Genomic DNA, 20657 nt, shown 5'->3' with positions numbered 1-20657 from the left:
GCTATCCCAAGTCCAGTTTCATGGTCCCCCGACCCCCCCCCCCCCCCCCTGACCCACCTGTCCAGTTGTTGTCAATACAGAAGCTGGAGGAGAGCGTCATCATTAGCGTGTTCATCAGTCAAATCACGTTCATCCTGCCATCCACATATAGAGAGTGTGCGTGTGGAAATACATACCGTTCTTATTTTGTTATTAGGACTTTGACATCATCTGTTCTTACCGGACAATCGGTGGCCTTCATACAAATCCTTTTGGGATTCATTCATTCACATATCCCCCTTATTTTATCACTTCACAATAGTTTATAAACATTTACTAATTGGTACAAATATTAATTTTGACAGCAGAAAAAAATCACAAACGTAGGACAAACAAATGAGACTATTTGTATGACATTTTGACGTTGACAGGGGGCTGTTACATAACAAAAAAACATAGCAAAATCAAGTTTTAATAATAACTTGTCACATGAGAGAATTCAAACGGGAATATATTTTAAACAATAGTGGCACAAACATTTCTTTTGACTGCACAAACCAGCACAAACGTAGCACTAACGATAGAGACCATTTTGACGCGATTTGAACGTTCTAGGGGTGCTGGTTGCATAACAAGTGGTCTGTTTACATAACAAGAAGGGAAAATAAAGTTTTATTAATTACTTAAAAAGTAAAGTATCAAAAAAAATTATTTTAACAGCACAAACCAGCACTAACGTAGCACTAAACATAGAGACAATTTTGACGCGATTTGAAGATGGAGGGGGGGCTGAGTGACGTCACATGAGAAAAATCTAACTGGGCCCCGTTTCCCGATAACGATGGATCCACGCTCGTACGATCATTCTCACGATGGATCTTGCGATCCATCGTCAATTTCTTTGGAGCGTTTCCCGAAACTCCTCTTAACGTGAACGCGCATTCGCTGCACTCACGACGTCGTAGGATTGTAACTGTCTACTGACACGGTGCTGAAATGGGCTCCGTAGGAGGGGGAGATGCAGGAATGTCGCAGGAAAATTGTGTTAAAAAGGGTTAAAATATATCCCCATCAAGGACAACAGCAGAGTAGCCTACAAAAAAAATAGACTGCAATTATATGAATGCTAAAGACATTAAAACACAATTGATTAGGCTTAAACCGACATATATCAGTCCTAATCCTGAATGCACTGTGCGTTTCACGGCATTTTCCCCCCTGAAATAATTCCTCTTCACACCTGTGAATAACCCGGGAGACGTCCATGATGAGGAATACAACGAAGCCCACCGTCTGGCCCGGTGAAACAATTTCTTTTGACGGCACAAACCAGCACAAACGTAGCACTAACGATTGGGACTATTTTGATGAGATTTGGGCGTGAACGGGGGGCTGGGTGACGTCACATGCCAGAAAATGCAATTTTGAATTACTCAAAATCCTTACCAGCACAAACGATAATTTTTACGGCACAAACCAGCACAAACCTAGCACAAACAAACAGCAGTGTCATTTTAATATTTTGAATGAGACGGGGGGCCAACTTCACACAGGTTCCTGTCACCCATAGCCCTCATTCCTCACTTTGACGTCTTACTTTCAATTCCTTGATTCCATATTGCTCTAAAAATCGAACATCAAAGTCGGATTCAAGTTCCGATAAAAATAAATCAGATTTCTCTTTTTTCGGAATCGTGATGGCTACCGAACTTTGAGACCTTTTTTTGAAGAATGATCGTCAACGCTTTCCAGACGTGACAAACAAAGTTGGTTTATACATTTTTTAACCCGCCCCCTTGCCTACTACTCCTCTGTGATTGGTTGAATCGGTCGACAACACAACAAAATGGATTGAAGAGTTTCGTTTTGGTGAAAACATACAAATTTCACAAGAATTCCCCAGATTTGAGATCCTCGGACACTAAGAATGTCAGGTAGGTCCTCATGGGAGTTGTTGTCCTTCCATAAGATTAGTTTGAAGTGAGAATACACTGAAACAAAATACAATGTTGTTCTTCAGTCAAGAATAACATTTTGCTGTAACACATGTTTAACTATTAACTGTCAAAAATATGCCTGTTTAACGGGTAACTGTTAAAAATATGCATGCTTAAAATGTGCCCTAAATACATAAACATAATCAAAAACATTGCACTGAATAGATCATGAAAAAAAAAGTTTTTTTTTCAACACTGTCTCACTCCCTATTCGTCAAAAGTCTGACGCATGGCCATGGATCCCTGGCGTCAAGTTCCAACGAAAGATGTTATACCTTTTGCGTTGTTTTTCAACGTGGGGGTCCGTCAGATAGACATGCATGTTAATCCCTCATCGTCGGATATAGACTAAAGGAAATGAATGTCTATCAACGGTGGAGTCGTGCAGTCACGTTATGCGACTATTGATTTGTTTGACATGATCTAAAAAAAAAAATCACAGACCAACAGAGCCATCTACCTTAGGTTACTTTGAACTTGCATAATTTTATTCCAACAAGTCCTCAAATTTGCTCCGTGCACAATATGGCGGCCGTTGACATTCTAATTCTGAGTGTGTGGGCCAGTACTTCCGGTCCAAACTTCTGGTGATCTGGCAGCTACAGCGAAACAGAGCGAGAGCGAGCTTGTTTGTTTACCAAAGACTTAGTTTACCAGAGAGATCATTTTTTTCAGTTACACAGAGTGTTTTTAGGATTTGAGGGAGGCGACTTGCCTTTCAAAGGGTGAGAACCTCAGGACTACATTGTTGTGTGTCATTGTGTACCGTTTCGTCACGGTACAACAAGAAAGTTAGCTTTCATTCATTCTTTCCCGTTGACGCTGCGGTACGGGCTGAGTGGAAGCAGGGAATCCGGAGGGATGGCTTCAACCCGACCAAAAACACCCGGGTCTGTAGTCGGCATTTTAAACAAACTGATTTTGATGTGACTACCAGGGGGCTGAGGAGGCTGGAGAAGGGAGCCGTACCCGTTTACTTTACGTGGAATGGGTACAAACTACCTGCGCCCAGACCGAGGTTCTGGGAACGGCCGAGAGTCCACCCCCCAGAGCCAGACTCGGACTCGGAGATGGAGACCGAAATGGCTCCAGATCATGACTACTGTGTTGTCCCTCAAACGGGAGCGAGGGCGAGTAATTTGGCCGAAGAGAACAAAGCTCTACGTCGCCAGATTAGGGAGCTTCAACAGCAGTTGGAACTTCTCAATCTTCGCCAGCGTTATGGGATGGAGCGTCTGTCTGCATCAGATGAGGACGTGCGCTTTTACACCGGGTTTGCCTCCTACAGCTGTTTCATGGCATTTTGGAGATTAATTGAACCTGCTGTGACCCACAAGATGATTCGCATAACCAGCGCCAAGACCGCCTCTGCCAGCATCAGACCAACGGTAGGTAATAAATGTGTTAACATTGCGTGCATGCTAAGAGTTGTAGGTTTGTAACACTGAAAATGGATAGGGTTAGGGTTAACTGTTTTATTTCATAACAAGTAAAAGCCAACCAGCTGATATTAGTATTATTTTCTGATTTATACTCTGTAATAACAATGGCAAGGATACTAAACAGAGGGTTTTGTTGTTATATCTCAACAGTATCTGAGACCCATTGACGAGTGTCTGCTGTTCCTGATGTAGCTGTCAGTGGGTTTGACCAGTGTCTGCTGTTCCTGATGTAGCTGTCAGTGGGTTTGACCAGTGTCTGCTGTTCCTGATGTAGCTGTCAGTGGGTTTGACCAGTGTCTGCTGTTCCTGATGTACCTGTCAGTGGGTTTGACCAGTGTCTGCTGTTCCTGATGTAGCTGTCAGTGGGTTTGACCAGTGTCTGCTGTTCCTGATGTAGCTGTCAGTGGGTTTGACCAGTGTCTGCTGTTCCTGATGTAGCTGTCAGTGGGTTTGACCAGTGTCTGCTGTTCCTGATGTAGCTGTCAGTGGGTTTGACCAGTGTCTGCTCTTCCTGATGTAGCTGTCAGTGGGTTTGACCAGTGTCTGCTATTCCTGATGTAGCTGTCAGTGGGTTTGACCGATGTCTGCTGTTCCTGATGTAGCTGTCAGTGGGTTTGACCGATGTCTGCTGTTCCTGATGTAGCTGTCAGTGGGTTTGACCAGTGTCTGCTGTTCCTGATGTAGCTGTCAGTGGGTTTGACCAGTGTCGGCTGTTCCTGATGTAGCTGTCTGTGGGTTTGACCAGTGTCTGCTGTTCCTGATGTAGCTGTCAGTGGGTTTGACCAGTGTCTGCTGTTCCTGATGTAGCTGTCAGTGGGTTTGACCAGTGTCTGCTGTTCCTGATGTAGCTGTCAGTGGGTTTGACCAGTGTCTGCTGTTCCTGATGTAGCTGTCAGTGGGTTTGACCAGTGTCTGCTGTTCCTGATGTAGCTGTCAGTGGGTTTGACCAGTGTCTGCTGTTCCTGATGTAGCTGTCAGTGGGTTTTCCTCTTAGGGACCTCGCAGAGAGGTTCAACATTCATCGCACTACTGCAGGTCGGATAATCTCTACATGGACCCATTTCCTGTACTGCATGCTGGGAAGCGAGCGCCTTTGGGTTCCTCCAGAGATAGTGAGGGCTCACCTGCCACCTGAGTTTGCAGCTTTTTCTGACACACAGTTGGTCTTTGATTGTTCGGAGATATTCTCTCAGACGCCATCCTCTCTGCTCCTTCAGAGTGAGGTTTTCTCGACCTACAAATCACACACTTTACAAGGCCACGGTGTGCATAGCACCCCACGGTGCTGTCACCTTCGTGTCTGGACTCCATGAGGGATCGCGAGATCTTCAAGCTGTCAGGGATTGTGAAGCTGTTGAAGCTTGTTATGGCGATCATGGTGGACAAAGGATTTGTTGTGGACAACCTTGTTCCTTGTAAGGTTTACCGGCCTAACTTCCTCAGCAACAAACAACATATTAGTCAGGAGGATGTTAGGCAGACACAGGTGATTGCACATCTGAGTGTGCATGTGGAGAGGTGTGTGAAGGAGGGTGAAGGAGAACAAACTGTTCGACAAGGTCGTACAACTGTCTATGTGCGGGAACATAGATGAGTTGTTCAGCGTGGCCTGCTTCCTGGTCCATTACCAGAATGGGCCGTTGGTGAAGGCATGGGCAACTCAGATGAATTAAAGATCTTGCTTCTTACACCAACATTATTTTTTGTCATTGTCATCATTACATTAGCTTTGGGTTTTTACTGACTTGAAATGAAAATGCACCAGAGATAGCACTAGATTATGTAAATTTAATCAGGAAAGAAACGCAGTGAAATGCAAAATTGGCAGTGATATTAAAATAAGGTGACAAATAGAATGTAGATAAAATAACGCTGAAACAAATCAGCCCTATATAGGATACAAATCTGTAACAATTAAAAAAATTTAAATGTGCAAAAAACAATAAATAGAGGTATACTGTACAGTAAATGGAATAAAATAATTAAGTTAAGGCAGTCTGTTATCTATTGTCTGTGTGCATGAGGTGGACAGCATGGTGACATTAGCTCAGGTTTGTAGGGATTTGTGAAACTGAACAATGAAATCTTAACACGATTGAACAATTATGACTTCATAATTTTATTATTTAATTAATTAAATACACTAACGGCTTTAAACATGTGTCATGCCTACGTTTTTTGTCCATTTCTTTTCAATGGGCCTGCGCCCACGTCACGTGACATCATAGCAACTCATGGTTGCTATGGTGGTTGTCATGGACCACCCCCTCTGCTCCAAACCATGGACATAATATCCAAACATGGCTCCAAACCACGTTAAAGAGGTTAAGGGCGGCAACTGAGCGGCCGTCAACTTTGCTGTTTTTGTCGTAAACTAGGGTCCGCTGGCAGGAATTATTCCAAGGAGTCCTTCAAAAGGCACCTTGGAATATGTTTCTATTTTCCGCACTTTAGAATATTAATTATTATGTTACTTTTTCAATGACCTTGACTCTTTTTTTATCGCTGTCTGGTGGCTTGTTACGTAGCGTCACTCTGAGAGATGCGCATGGACAGATTTTAGGGACACAGCCTTTGACCTATTTGTGAAAGCAAAACACAAAGCTCATTGATTTAACCAAGCAGGGTTATTTGAAACAATGAATTAAGTATCATGTGTGAGAGGTCATTCTTCCTCCTGAGTCTGCTTCCTATTCATGTCTAGTGTACCCCTGCTGTCCACAAGCACCCCCCCCCCCCCCATATGGACATTGGAGAATTGTTGCCACGTCCCATTGGTGGTGTCATATACCAACCCAGTCGCCAAGAAAAAACGTTGACGGTGTACGTTTCCATGAACACTGGATACGTAGCATTTCAACGTAAAATGGCGTGTTATACCTCCAGTATCCACGCATGCCGCTGTGGAGGCGGGTTTAGGGGTTTGGGTTTCACGGGTTTCGCGGCAAATTGTGTACACGATTGTTGAGGGGGGGGGGGGGAGGTAGACTATTGTTGACCGGGGAAGGGGGGGGGGGGAGACACGTTTGTTGAGGGGGGGGGAAACACGTTAGTTGAGGGGGGGGGGGGGGGGGCGGAGACACGTTTGTTGAGGGGGGGGGGGGACACATTTGCAGGGGGGGGAACACGTTTGTCGAGGGGGGGGGACACGTTTGTTGAGGGGGGGGACACGCTCGACAACGAGAGTTGGTTTTTATTGAACACTCGCCAACGAGAGTTGGTTTTTATTGAACGAGACTTCAACACGGAACAGCTGCACGAAACGATGGTCACGTCACTCTCGGTGACGGTGTCGACAACAATGAACACACGAACAATGAACATGTTAATAGAACAACACATTATAATTATTAATCCCATTAAACCCACTTAATCCTAACAACAAAACAAGTTTACAAAAGCCCCTTTTGTCAACTGACAACCCCAATTCCCAGAATCCCCCGCGGCTCCGGAACACGGCGTCCACAGCCGTGGTCGCCACAATATATATATTTTTTCATTTTACATTCCCCTCTGCCTTGGAGCAAAGCCTGACCCCGAAAACGTTTTCTTCTCCATTCGAAATGAATGGGGGAATAGCACCAACAGGGGGCCATACGTTCTCCTAGCTTTTGGTGAAATTGTTACGTAGCCTATATTAATCTTAATTATCTGAATGGGAAATGCAATATTTTAGGACCGATTCACCGTTAAACGTGTTTCTAATAACATTTCTAGCGAGAAATATACTTTTTACTTCCATAATCTCCGGTCAGTGATTGTGTCTGATCTTTAGTTTTATAGTTATTAGGAAGATTTTATCGGCTCGCTCGCATGTTTCAACGACGTCAGGTTGTTAGGGACGCTGCTTTCGCTAAACTAGCAGCTGACGTGTTTCCTGCGTTTGTGTTATTAAACCGTTACTTTATGTAACTTTTAATGATATCATCTTGTTAGAAACACGTATATCTGAGAGCCAACCCAGTCGCCAAAAGCATACGTTGACAGTGTACGTTTCGTGAACACTGGATTACGTCGCATTTCAACATAAAATAGTGTGTTATACACACACACGCACACACACGCACGCACAGACACACACAGACACACACACAGACACACACACACACACACACACACACACACACACACACACACACACACACACACACACACACACACACACACACACACACACACAAGCACACGGTGCATTTCGCTGCTATAACAACAACAAAAAAATATTCCCTCAAATATTATTACTTTCAAAACATTGGCCAAATGGCCAATGGCCAATAATATCATATTTATTTGGGATGCTTCTAGGACATTTTGGGTGGATTTTGAACGGTATGTGGGCAGCACGTTTTTTGCAGGACCTGGCAACCCTGCGCTGTTGCCCGAGGTGCTGAAATGCTCCGGAACAGATCTGGATCCACCATCCCCCCCCCCCCCCCTAAATAAAAACTATGGCAGAATAAAGAATAAAGAATAAATTCATGAATTATCATTCAATTCAATTCAATTCAATTTTATTTGTATAGCCCTTAATCACCCTTAAGGTACGGCCACACCAACCGCGTTACTCGCGTTAGGGGCGTTGAAAATCGGCATTTTTGCATAGGGAACCATTGGTCTAGGCGCGGTACACGCGTTGAAGCGTTGCGTTGGGGGCGTTAGACGCGGCAGTTGCACGTAATTACGCGCGTAAACGCAGTAACGCGCCCAACGCACCAACGCCCGGAGTTCAGAAAATTGAACTTTCAACGCTCCAACGCGTGACGCTTAGCCGCGGTAGCCAATCAGCGTGGAGCTTGACCCGACGTCACTGGCAGAGAGTAGTGAGCTTGCACAGAAGCATACGGCCGACATCTTTCTTTATTCTGGGTGGAAATAGTAACATAGTTACGCCATTAAATGCGTTTATGGAAACATTTCTAGCGAGAAATGTGCATTTTACTTTCATAATGTTCGCTCGGTGAATGTGAAGGATGTTTGGTTTGATGGTTATGACGAAGAGGGAACGCTCCGTTCACTTGCATGGACAGAGTCTCTGGTTGCTAAGCAACCTCAACGTCTTGGCGGACTATATCTCTGCTGATCAACACTGCGAATGCTGGAAACACACCAGACACCGCATGTGAAGTTATTTAACCCGATTATTGTTATTTATAACCGAGAATATTTAATCTAACCTGATCTAAGCTCTATCATGCACCCAAACACGGCGGCGGTTGGGTTATCTACCTCGGACTCCAGCGCAGCCACGGCCGACATCTTTCTTTATTCTGGGTGGAAATAGTTACATAGTTACGCCATTAAATGCGTTTATGGAAAAAAAAATTGCGAGAAATGTGCATTTTACTTTCATAATGTTCGCTCGGTGAATGTGAAGGGTGTTTGGTTTGATAGTTATGACGAAGAGGGAACGCTCCGTTCACTTGCATGGACATGGACTCATCTAGCTGCGTTGGCGCGTTGAAGCGAGGGAAGCGTTGGAAGCGTTGAACCACCACACACTGATCAAGCGTCAGGTTAGGCGCGGTACTCGCGTTATCCAACGAGAGTAACGCGGTTGGTGTGGCCGCACCATTACAGCCTCAAAGGGCTTAACAGGCCAAATATTTGTGACAACCCCCTTTACCCATGCCCCCACACGGGCAAGAAAAAACTCCCTTGAATCAGCAAGGAAGAAATCTTGAGAAGAAACGCAGTGTAGGGGAGCCCTTCTTCCAGGGATGGTCAGGAGTGCAATGGGTGCCACAATTGACATACAGGTAAATACATGCACATCATATTAAATTGGTGATGGGGTTCTGGCCGGTTATCCCTGAGGAGAGTCAAGGCATCCAGTCCAATACCCGCAACATGCTAGAACAGACAGAATAGTGAATTAGAACGGAAAAGTACATAGTGGGAATGTATAATGTAATAAGAAAAGCACAAGCAAACAGAGTAGTCTTCACTTCGCATCTGTCATTTTCACACTCCAAATGCAAGATTATAGAGGTGCGTTTTGAGCTTTCCTTTGAATAGCTCCACAGAGTCAGCTTCCCTGATCACTGATGGCAGCCTATTCCATAGGAAGGGGGCTCGATAGGCAAACACTCTCTGTCCAGCCGATTTCTTTTGAACCTTCGGCAATGAAAGAAGGCCCGCTCCCGAAGACCGGAGGGACCGAGAAGGACTATAAGGAATAATCAGGTCCTTCAGATACGATGGAGATAATCCATGCAAGGCTTTATAGGTTAGCAATAGCACCTTAAAGTCTGATCTGAAAGTTATTGGTAGCCAGTGCAGAGAGGCGAGAATAGGTGTAATATGATCAAACTTTCTCGTTCTGGTCAGCAGTCTAGCTGCCGCATTGTGTACCAGCTGTAGACTTTTTGTGGTAGAGTTCGGTAATCCCGAGAACAGTGCATTGCAATAGTCCAGTCTTGACGAAACAAATGCATGAATCAGTGTCTCTGCATCCACTGCAGATAACATTGGTCTGATTCTTGCAATGTTTCTCAGATGGAAAAAGGCAATTCTAGTTATACTTCTTATATGTTGGTCAATGCATAATTGAGGGTCAAACAGGACACCAAGATTTTTTGACGGACGCACTCTGTGGGATGGCGAAGCCATCCAACCACAGAGAGACATCCTCAAACTCTTCCCGGTCCCGCTTCGAGCCGATAACTATCAGCTCTGTCTTCCCAGAATTAAGCTGTAGGAAGTTTTGTGACATCCAGCCCTTCACAGCAGCCAGACAGGACTCAACCCTTTGAATCTGGGCCGAATCCCCGGAATCTACATGAATGTAGAGCTGGGTGTCATCCGCATAGCAATGGAAACTAATTCCGAAGCTGCGGATAACGTCGCCCAGGGGAAGCATGTAAATTGCAAAAAGTAATGGACCAAGAACCGACCCTTGTGGTACGCCGAAGCGTAATTAACAGTGCTTTGATTCTGCACCCTCATGAAACACAAATTGGGTTCTATCTGTGAGGTACGATTCAAGCCAACCAAGAGCCGTACCCCCGAAACCAACATAGTGCTCAAGACGGTGCAGAAGAGTGCTGTGGTTGATCGTATCAAACGCAGCGCTCAGATCCAATAGCACAAGCATTGTGCTTGTATTTTTATCCAAAGCTAAAAGGATGTCATTTACAACTCTTGTAATAGCAGTTTCAGTTGAGTGGAAATTCCTGAACCCCAACTGGAAAGGTTCAAAGAGATTGTTCCTCGTCAGATAATCAACGATTTGCTTTGCTACAATCCTTTCCTGTGCCTTGGACAGGAAGGGCAGATTCGATATAGGCCGATTGTTCCTGACTAATTCAGAATCTAGGCCAGGCTTTTTGAGTAGTGGTTTTAACACCGCAGCCTTGAAATTGGAGGGAACAATTCCTGTTGAAAATGAAAGATTCATAAGCGAGAGGATTGCAGGCCCCACCGTTGGAAGAAGTTCCTTAAGAACCCTGGAAGGGAGAGGATCCAACATACAAGTTGTTGGCTTTGATGCCTTTATCACCCTTTCAAGTTCCACCAAAGGAATTGCCTTGAACTCCAAGAGAGTTGCGTCAGAGTTCACCATCCTACTTGGCAGGACCCCATCCTGCCCCACAGGATGTGTAGGATTAGCCGCACGGCAAGCATCAATTTCCTCTCTAATTGATTGAATCTTATTCTCAAAGAAATCCATGAATTCACCTGCCACGATCGATGAGCCTACGGTCTGAGTTTGTTTCTGAGTAAGACTCCTCACCGTGTCAAAAAGAAACTTAGGATTGTTTCTATTCAAATTGATGATACTGGAAAAGTAGGCATTCCTGGCAATAGCCAGCGCACCCTTATAGGTGAGCAGACTGTTATGCCATGCAAGATGAAAGACCTCAAGTTTAGTCGAGCGCCATTTGCGTTCAAGGATCCTGCAGTTTCGCTTCAAAATGCGCGTTTCTGCATTAAACCAGGGGGCTGGTTTTTTCAATGTTCGTTTTTTAGTTACGTTCGGAGCAACTGAATCAATGGCAACAGACAAGGCAATGTTGAGGTCATCAGTAAGGCACTCCACAGAACCACTATAGTTACAGAGAGGTTCAAGTGAACCAGATAACTTATCTGCCATAGCTGTAATGGTTGCAGGTGTGATGCGGCGACAGCTGAAAGTAGCTTGCTGATCATCGCAGGGGCAGGATACCACCACCTGGAAAGTGAGCAAAAAGTGGTCTGATAAAGCTGAGGTGTAGGAAGAGACCACTAGCTGTGAAATGTCTACACCACGGGTCAGAACGAGATCCAGCGTTTTTCCACCGATGTGGGTTGGGTGCTGGACGAGCTGTTTGAAGCCAAGCGTATCTGTAATGGACAGAAAAGCCCTTGCGAGGGCATCAGACGGATTATTCACATGAATGTTGAAATCCCCAATAAGCAAAATATTGTCTGAGTATGTAGCCAGATCAGCTGCAAAGTCAGAAAACTCATCAACAAAAACTGAATACGGTCCTGGGGGACGGTATACTACAGCTAAAACGAAAGAGTCTGGAACTCGTTTCGCTTCTCGGGGAGCTGAGGTGCAGAGCGCTAGCACCTCAAAGGATCTGAAAATATATCTATCCTTTGGCTTTAAATTAAGCTTGGAATTAGATATCAGGGCTACTCCACCACCTTTCTTAACTACTCTAGATACGTAATGGGGTGGAGTAGCTTCGTTTAGGGCTAGAAACTCATCTGGTTTTAACCAGGTTTCACAAAGCCCCAGTATGTCGATCTTTTTATCAATAATTAGATCATGGACCAAGAGCGCCTTCGTTGAAAGCGACCTTATGTTCATGAACCCTATTCTGAGTGCTTCCTTTTTATTATTTTCAGAGGGAGTCCGGTTAACATCAGCTCTGAAGCGGTCAAGGGGATGCCGCGGTTTCGACACACTGATTGCGGCCCTCGCCTGCGGGATTGACACCTCGAGACAGCGCGAGGCCGCACCACCGTACATATAGGTACAGCGTTATTTTCAGAGGGAGTCTGGTTAACACTCAGCTCTGAGGCGATCAATGGGATCGCGAGAATTCGACATACTGGTCGCGGCCCTCGCCTGCGGGTTTTACACCTCGAGACAGTGCGAGGCCGCACCACCGTACATATAGGTACAGTGTTAATTTCAGGGGGAGTCCGGTTAGTTGTTAGTATTTGATTTGACGTGCGGTTTATCATGCGATTTGCCATGCGATTTTGCACGCCTGTACTAGGTACAGCGTTAATTTCAGAGGGAGTGCGGTTAACACTCAGCTCTGTCATGCGATTTAACATGTGATTTACCATGCGATTTTGCACGACCGTACATATAGGTACAGCGTTAATTTCAGAGGGAGTGTGGTTAACACTCTGCTCTGTCATGCGATTTACCATGCGATTTGACATGCGATTTGACATGCGATTTGACATGCGGTTTTGCACCACCGTACATATAGGTACAGCGTTAATTGCAGAGGGAGTCCGGTTAACACTCAGCTCTGAAACAATTGGTGCAATAGATCCTGGTTCAGCTAACCCATCTGCTGTTCTAGACTCTGTTCTAGACTCTGCAACGTCGACTATCATGTTGCTAGCAGGTTTGCTAAACTCCTGCAGCCCAGCGTGCTGTGAGTGGATGAGTCACGCCTGAAAAATTAGCATATTTGAAGCACCTCCTCAAAAAAAGAAAATAATAAATTAATAAAAAGAACCGTGCTCCAAAGAACGAAATGTAAACCAATGCATTCTGAATGGGAGTGTTTCTCCGATTTTTCCATGCTACACAGAACGAAATGTAAATAAAGACTTCATGGTCATAATAATTTAAATATCATTAATCTCCTGAGTGTGTTGGGTGGTATTCTATTTCTTTCAACGGGGCTGCATCCAGTCACTTGACCGTCATGGTTGCTATGGTGGTTGCTATCAACCGCCCCCTCTAATCCTTACATGGCTCTAAAAACCACGCGGCAAAGGAGCTGCCGTATATTGTGTTGTTTTTGTCGTAAACTAGGATCCGACGGGTAAAAAATAGACAGATATTCCGAGGTATCCTTAAAAGGCAGCTTGGATGTTTTTATTTTCTGCAGTTTAGACTTCTTCTCTAACCTATTTTTGAAAGCAAAACAACAAGCTCATTGATTTAACAAGGCAGGGTTATTTGAAACAATTTATTAAATAAATATTTGTGAGAGGTCATTCCTTCTCCTGAGTTTGCTTCCTATTTATGTCTAGTGTACAACCCTACTGTCCACAAGCATCACCCCCCCACCCCTCCCCATATGGATTTGGAGAATTGTTGCCACGTCCCAGTGGTGGAGGTATCATATATATGAAAGAGGATATTCAATTATACTACAATAATCAATTAGGAGGCCGAAGCCCTAAAGGAAGTGATGCAATAGGTGACTGAGTCGACAACATTTAAGTAAGCTGGGGTCTCTTATATATCAAAGGGGGTCTCAAAGGACGCATACGCTTCAACCTGTGGCTCCAGCCCTACAGGAAATGACTGTAAGCCACAAATGTACACCTCCATCCCGCAAAAAATGGGGCCTAGTAAAAACTAACCTCTGTCTTATGTACATTGACTGTACTGTTGGAGGTCACGCCCCTTTTCTGGCCTTTTCGAGATAGCTAGGGCTGCTAAAATGTTTACACACATTTCCCGGGGCCCCGAGAACGACATATCCAAGATTTGTAGTTCTAGCCCATAGAGAAAAAAGTTTTCCCAAATGGACTGTCATTTGGACAAAGCCCCTCAGAAGTGTTGCCGGCAAGATCTAATGGTTCAGAATGTGGTGGAAAAACAGTTTTTGAGATAGGAAGGGCCTACCGCCCTGAAATTTGAAAACCATATTCTAGGGCCTAACTGGGACCCCCGCACCGAAACTTGGCCCGGTCGGACCCCGAGTGCAGGAAGGGGGGGCCTGGACCTTCATAATCTTTGCTCGGTGAATGTAGAGGATGTTTGGTCGGATGTTATGACGAAGAATCATAATGTGAATGGGAATATTCTATAAATGTCTTGATATCATCTTTCGTCTCAACACTTCTGCTGCAGCCGCTTAAAGTCTCACTCCGAGAACCTTAAAATATGAATCAATCCATTAGAAGTATGAAAATATCTTCCCGGTCAAACAAGGTGTCCTTTGACATCTACGTTTCGAGGCGATTGCATCAGTGCCACATATGATCATATTTGAATATGTTTCGGGGTAGTAATTAGCTGTCGATTTTGGAGGCCTTTATCAATAATGACCAGCTATAGATTTGCTTCCCGATGGAGATTTTTGACCAATTACATGTTATTTAGCATCTACACGTTAAGCTGAGTCCAATGAGATCAAGCTCGCCCTCTTGCTACACCAAGATCATGTCCTAGACCTAGGTGTACCATGTAAAATACATGTTACCATTTGCTAGAGCGTCATGCTCGGTGTCATTGGACTCAGCTCAACATGTAGATGCTAAATAACATGTAATTTGTCACAAATTTCTATCGGGAAGCAAATCAATAGCTGCTCATTATTGATTAAGGCCTCCAATTTCGACAGCTAATAACTACCATTAAACATGTTCGAATAAGCTCATGTGTGGCACCGTTGCAATCGCCTGGAAGCGTAGATGTTGAAGGACACCTTGTTCGCCCTCTTACGCCACCGGGAAGATATTTACATGCTTCTGATTGACCAGAGCTGCTAGTTTAGCGAAAGCAGCGTCCCTAACAACCTGACGTCGTTGAAACATGCGAGCGAGCCGATAAAATCTTCCTGATAACTATAAAACTAAAGATCAGACACAATCACTGACTGGAGATTATGCAAGTAAAAAGTATATTTCTCGCTAGAAATGTTATTAGAAACACGTTTAACGGTGAATCGGTCCTAAAATATTGCATTTCCCATTCAGATAATAAAGATTAATAAAGATCATACACATTCACTGACTGAAGATTATGTAAGGAAAATGTACATTTCTCGCTAGAAATGTCATTAGAAACGCGTTTAATGGTGTATCTGTCCTAAAATATTGCATTTCCCATTCAGATAATAAAGATTAATATAGGCTATGTAACAATTTCACCAAATGCTAGGAGAACGTATGGCCCCCTGTTGGTGCTATTCCCCCATTCATTTCGAATGGAGAAGAAAACGTTTTCGGGGTCAGGCTTTGCTCCAAGGCAGAGGGGAATGTAAAATGAAAAAATATATATATTGTGGCGACCACGGCTGTGGACGCCGTGTTCCGGAGCCGCGGGGGATTCTGGGAATTGGGGTTGTCAGTTGACAAAAGGGGCTTTTGTTAACTTGTTTTTTTGTTAGGATTAAGTGGGTTTAATGGGTTCGGGATGTTATGTGGTTGTGTGTTGTTCTATTAACATGTTCATTGTTTGTGTGTTCATTGTTGTCGACACCGTCACCGAGAGTGATGTGACCATCGTTTCGTGCAGCTGTTCCGTGTTGAAGTCTCGTTCAATAAAAACCAACTCTCGTTGGCGAGCGTTCAATTAAAAAACCAACTCTCGTTGGCGAGCGTTCAATTAGAAAACCAACTCTCGTTGTCGAGCGTGTCCCCCCCCTCAACAAACGTGTCCCCCCCCCCCCCCCTCGACAAACGTGTTCCCCCCCCCCCTCAATAAACGTGTCTCCCCCCCCCCCCTCCCTGGTCAACAACAGTCTACGCCCCCCCCCCCCCCCCCTCAACAATCGTGTCCACAATTTGCCGCGAAACCCGTGAAACCCAAACCCCGAAACCCGCCTCCACAGCGGCACGCGTGGATACTGTAGGTATAACACTCTATTTTACGTTGAAATGCTACATATCCAGTGTTCATGGAAACGTTTTTTCTTGGCGACTGGGTTGCATATACAGAGTGGCAAAGTCATGTTCCTTCCGGTAGAGCCCATTGGACCCATGAGATCGAAAAATATGAATGGGTTTCAATGGAGAAAAAGTAATTATCTTCTGGTCCCAGTCTTTATATTCCCCGGATTACCTATAATGTCTCGCTGCGGCTTGTAAGACATGGACATCCAACGTCCAAGTGCTGTCACGTGATTCCACTTGCCACCCCCACTGACGTCACTTGCTAATGACTGAAACAACCTAATTGTGATTGCAAAAACATGCGTTTGTGAAATGAGTTTTTGATGGGTCCACTCCTTAAGCCAGGGGTGTTTCTAGGTTTCATAAACATCCGGGGCTTAGCCCAGACGGAAAATGAAAATGCCAAAAGTATTGCTTTATTTTGCACGATTTTTTTTTCATAATGCTTCACCTAAATAAACAAAATGCGCAGTTTATTAAAGCTTAAAATAGCTACCTGACTGCTGTGCTGCTTATCTCCAAATGTCTAAAGTTCCATTCAAGTTATTTCAGAGTAAAATTAATACAAGTGAGACAGACCTTACACACACACATCTGACTGGGGATAGGAGAGGTTAATTCACTTGAGGTGGTAAAAAGGTCATGTTTTTAAACTGTTTATTCTCTTGCCAGAAGGACTATCTAGACTAGGCTAGTACTTATAAATAATTATAAATATTTTTACTTTTATTTATTCTTTTAACCCAAAAATTATATTCAGGGCTAATTAAACACACGGTCTGTGATTAGGACGTCTGGGTTCAGGGCCTGCGTTCAGGGCCTAATCGACCAGGTAAACACACGTCCTGCCGTCCTCCGAGCTCCAGGAAACGCACCAAGTTCCAGGTGGTTAATATTTAGCTCAGACCTCATTCACTCAATACATTCATGATCCAAAATCTGACCGCAGCTGACCTCAGATCTGGTGAACTGGGCTTTTATTTCACTTAATTTGTTTCGACCAATCCTGTAATCATGTATATTAAATGTATGGCAGGAGTTTAGCTTGAAATTTAAACTTGGGGTAATTCCGGTGTAATATGGATTTGGGATATGTTTTGTATGATAACGAGTTGAAACTTTAGTTTTGGAGCACAAAAACCGCATATAGACTCTTTCTTCAGTTGGCTGTTTTTAGCCGATTCTACCAAAACGCTACAAACTTGGAACAATGGGGGCAGTGGTTATGGTAAAAACTAAATCACTATTTTAAACCATTTAAAAGGCTAAAAGTAGCCCGACACTTCTTTGGTAGTATAATAAGGGTCTTAACATATAAAACGAGGCATTGAGAACTTTGTTAGTGTACAGATTGTTTATTAAAAAGGAAATTTTATACACACAATACCATCAGTAGATCACCCGTCGACACCATTTTGTTTTTAAGACTCGATAAGTAGATTGGCGACCAGAGTTTGCGTGTTGCTGACGGATGTCACAATCTCTGTGTTCGTCAATCTACCTGTCGAGTTTTAAACACGAGGGCGTCGACGGGTGATCTACTGATGGTATTGTGTGTATAAAATGTCCTTTTTAATAAACAATCTGTACACTTACAAAGTTATCAAAGCCTCGTTTTATATGTTAAGACCCTTATTATACTACTAAAGTAGTGTCGGACAACTTTTAGCCTTTTAAGTGGTTTAAAATAACGATTTAGTTTTGAACACATGCCCCTGTTGTTCCAAGTTTATAGCGTTTTTGTAGAATCGGCTAAAAACAGCCAACTGAAGTATGCGTCTATATGCGTTTTTTGTGCTCCAAAACGAACGTTCCAACTCGTTATCATACATAACATATCCAAAATCCATTTTACACTGGATTTGTCCTTTAAGCGCTGAATGCCAAGGTCAATTCCTGTGTGTCCATTGAAGCGTTTGGCGGATAAAAGCGACTCTGATTCTGATCCAACCATCGGATGTGCCCACGCAGACTCCTCTCCTCAGATCTGACCGGGTTACTCCTCTCCCCAGATCTGACCGGGTTACTCCTCTCCTCAGATCTGACCGGGTTACTCCTCTCCCCAGATCTGACCGGGTTACTCCTCTCCCCAGATCTGACCGGGTTACTCCTCTCCCCAGATCTGACCGGGTTACTCCTCTGCCCAGATCTGACCGGGTTACTCCTCTCCTCAGATCTGACCGGGTTCAACCCGTTCCCGCCGGGGGGTTGGTTCGGACCAACAAAACACCAGCCTCTTTAGTTTTAATATAGTATGTTAATATTTTGAATGAATATAAATGAAAAGTTATTCGTATTCACACGGAAAGTCAGCTGTACCCTACATATAAACAATCAGTGGCTTAAAAAAGATTGTATGAGATTGCCGTTTCTCAATTTTCCTATACAGCCTATTATTATATTATTGGAGAGTAGGCTATTGATATAAGAATTACGAACGATCGAGAATAGAATAGAAACACACACACACACACACACACACACACACACACACACACACACACACACACACACACACACACACACACACACACACACACACACACACACACACACACACACACAACAGAGTCAGGGTGTAGTGTCCTGTAGCTCTAGCTATCTGGAGACGCAGCGTTAAGGAGGAGGAAACGATCAGAAGATGAATCAGTTTGTTTGTTCCTATAACTGTATCAGACTAATTATAAAGGGTAATGAAGGTTTAAAGCCTCATACATGAGTTGCGTTTCCCTGGGTCGTTAAACTAGTTAGGTTACGCCCTCGTTCTGTTCGCTTTGCATTGATGGAAGTGAGTAGGGGGAGAGGTAAAGTAGAGCCTTCAGATTGGACGGTTTGACTTACTTAGTTACCGTCATGTTTTGTATATATATTTTTTACCAATATTGTTTTATAGGGACAAACATTATCAAATTTCTCCTACAGGGGATTGATGAAGTTCTATCTATTGAACAGAAATAAACACTTATGAAACACTTAAGAAATACTTTACACACTTTACCACGGCATTGGCATACTGAATGCCACAGATATATTTTAAGCATTGTACTGAATGCCACGTAAATATATAATTATGTTTTTTGCACGATTGCAACGTTTAAAAGTTCAGGGAAAAGTATATGCCTCTACTGGGGTTGCTTAAGCCAATAGCCTTTTGAGGCAGTGTTGTTTCTGAATATAAGTGTTAAGGGCCAATAATGCTTACTATCATACATTAGTCACCGTGTCTGTGGACACATTTGTATGCAGTCACATGTTAATAGCCCCCCCCCCCCCCCCCCCCCGCCGACAAAATCTCAATCTGAACTCAGTTCAAAACTTGACAGCCCTGGTACTTAGCATGGTGTAGCATCTTATCCTAGCTCTCTGTGTTGTCTACGGGGAATGGGTTAACCTAGCCATGGTTAGTGCTTGGTACTTGGTTCTATGAACATCCTTACTGTACCCACAGAGGTATATTGTTGTCTCTCTTTCTCTCCTTTTCACCCCTTAGAGACCTGGGACCGAAGACTGGGTCCAGGTCAGGGGGCAGGACCCCTCAGAGACCTGGGACTGAAGACTGGGTCCAGGTCAGGGGGCAGGACCCCTCAGAGACCTGGGACTGAAGACTGGGTCCAGGTCAGGGGTCAGGACCCCTTAGAGAGCTGGGACTGAAGACTGGGTCCAGGTCAGGGGTCAGGACCCCTTAGAGACCTGGGACTGAAGACTGGGTCCAGGTCAGGACCCCTCAGAGACCTGGGACTGAAGACTGGGTCCGGGTCAGGGGTCAGGACCCCTTAGAGAGCTGGGACTGAAGACTGGGTCCAGGTCAGGGGCAGGACCCCTTAGAGACCTGGGACTGAAGACTGAGTCCAGGTCAGGACCCCTCAGAGACCTGGGACTGAAGACTGGGCCCAGGTCAGGACCCCTTAGAGACCTGGGACTGAAGACAGGGTCCAGGTCAGGGGCAGGACCCCTTAGAGACCTGGGACTGAAGACTGGGTCCAGGTCAGGGGCAGGACCCCTTAGAGACCTGGGACTGAAGACTGAGTCCAGGTCAGGACCCCTCAGAGACCTGGGACTGAAGACTGGGCCCAGGTCAGGACCCCTTAGAGACCTGGGACTGAAGACAGGGTCCAGGTAAGGGGCAGGACCCCTTAGAGACCTGGGACTGGAGACTGGGTCCAGGTCAGGGGGCAGGACCCCTTGGAGACCTGCTGGGACCCAAGGAGCTGGAGGGGCATTCCAGATGTGCTGCTAGGACAACCAACAGAAGGCTCTGGAGAAACATCTGCTCAGCTTGAAGGAGTTGAACTGAAGAAAGGGGAAGAACAATCGGCTGAACTAACACATTCTCACTCCGAGCACGTCGATTTTTGACGAACGGTCAGTGACTTTGTGCTTCTTTTTTCGACACATTGGATTTTTCAACTCGTTACAATGTAATCCCTCCATG

Source organism: Gadus chalcogrammus, chromosome 7, assembly GCF_026213295.1.
Source record: "Gadus chalcogrammus isolate NIFS_2021 chromosome 7, NIFS_Gcha_1.0, whole genome shotgun sequence".
Taxonomy (NCBI): Eukaryota; Metazoa; Chordata; class Actinopteri; order Gadiformes; family Gadidae; genus Gadus; species Gadus chalcogrammus.
The sequence above is the reverse complement of the archived record's forward strand: the minus strand, read 5'-3'. Positions refer to the sequence as shown.